This window comes from Falco punctatus (assembly GCF_963210335.1).
Source record: "Falco punctatus genome assembly, chromosome: 4".
Taxonomy (NCBI): Eukaryota; Metazoa; Chordata; class Aves; order Falconiformes; family Falconidae; genus Falco; species Falco punctatus.
The window spans coordinates 71106058-71108045 of NC_137583.1; positions in this window are offsets into that span (position 1 = coordinate 71106058).

Consider the following 1988-nt stretch of genomic DNA (forward strand, 5'->3'; position numbering starts at 1 on the left):
CTCCCCCGCCAGCCTGGCAGCACTTGCCCCGGGCAGGGGGTAGGAGTTAAAAAAAACGGAAGAGCGGAGCCAGGGGCGCGCACCACCCCTGCCGGCCCCGGGCAGGTTTAGCGAGGGTCCGGCCGGCTGCGGGGGCAGGTGCCCGCGCTCCCCTCGCGCACCGGGCACGGCGGTAGCTCCGCGTCAGGGCAGGCGGGGCGGGGGCTGCGCGGGGCGAGTCTCCGCGGCTGCGGGACGGGACGTTCAAGGCCAGCTATTGCCGCGGAGCATCCTGCCCCTGCACTGCGCCGCTCCCAGAGCAAACCAAATAAAGTTAATTAAGGAAAGGAAAAAAAAAAAAAAAGGCGGGGGAGAGGAATCCCCCACACACAGTATTTTGTAGCTGCCCGAGAAGGGGCGTGCGGCCCCGTCCCACCCTCCCCGGGGCAGCGGGGGCTGGAGCCGCCTCCGTGCGCGCTCCTCCGCGGTGCCCTCCCCACCCGCCAGCCTCAGCGAGCGATGATTTTATTCTGGCTCTTGGGGTTAGTGAGGAGGCGCGGTGACAGCAAGGAGGGTCAGCGGGCGCTGAGCCCCCGCGGGGCTGCAGGGGGCAGGGGGCGGCCGATCCGCGCAGCTCCCGGCGCCGGCTCCCGGGCCGTGGGGCGGACCGAACGGACACGGCCACCTCAGAAAGGACACTCTTCTGCGCTCAGAATCGAAACCGAGACGGCAGCCACGGGAGCTGGGGATGCTTCTCGGCTGCGCGAGGGCGCGACCGTTGCTCTGAAAATTCAGGGCTGAATTTCTCATGTTTCTGGAGGGAGATGTTTTTTTTTTTGGGGGGGGGGAGAGGTTGGGGTGGAAACTAATGAAACATGCGTTAGAGCTGCCCCACACAGGCCATGAAGCACGACGAGGTTGCCCTCTCGCATTCTTCAGCGGTGATTTGTGAGAGCCGCGCATGGTGGCAGCGGCGGGGCGGCCTTGCCGCGCAGCGCCCGCGCCCTCGCAGTGGCTTGCGAGCTCCGCGCACCCACCGCGCTGCCCGAAATAACACCCACGTGTCTGCAAAACCAAACCGCATTCCGCCCCCCCTCCCCGCGCAGCAGAGCTGAATGGCGACGGCTGGCGCGGCGCTGCGCGGCTCTGCGCGGAGGGGTCCCCGTCCTGCTCCGCCGGCTGCCTTAAGTGAAACAGGCTGGCGAAGCTTTGGAAGAAGGCGAGGAAGGAAGGGCCACGTCCTCCGCGCACCGCCTCCGTATTTTTTGCTTTCCGCTTGAAGTTTCTGCGGAGTGGCCAAAAAATTAGCGCTGGGTCTCTCCCGGCCAGAAGAAGATCCCCGAAATCTGTCATTTCTATATTTAGCTTGCTGGTAGGCTTTCACGTGCGGTAAAGCTGGAAGCTTAGAAAAGTAGGCAAGAATCTGCAGCCTGCCAAGTTACCCAAGAGGCACAAATGCTGGAGGGGTGAAGCAGTGTTTCACGCCGGCGTTCATGCACAGAGAATTAAAAATAGTACACGGCGATTTCTTGATTCATCTAATGTTTGAGGGGAAGGCTGTAAAATCCTGAAGGGGCAAGCTGTGCCATGAGAAAGCAACAATCCCACAGACTGCAGCGGACCGTGTCACAATAAGCCATAATAACCGCGATTAAAGCTGCAGCGGCAAATCAGGTACCTTATCTCCCCTTTTTATCTAAAGCATCAGAATATTCTGTCTTCCCTTGACAAAGGAGCCCTCATCCAGAGCATTTTGTTCCCCTTGACAGAATGAAACACATTTTCCTCCTGAAAGTAAACATAATGCATGTGACTAAAACATTGGCAGGGCCAACAGCAGGGAATTTAACTTTTAAAGAAACCGATCTCTGTCCGTGATTGATGCTGTGTCGCTCTGACAACAGAGAGTGTGTAGCTAATTGCCTCTATAAACGAAAAAGATATTGCCCTCATTTTATCAAACACATTCTTTGTCCGGGGCTAAAACAAGTGTCACAGTAAATGAACAT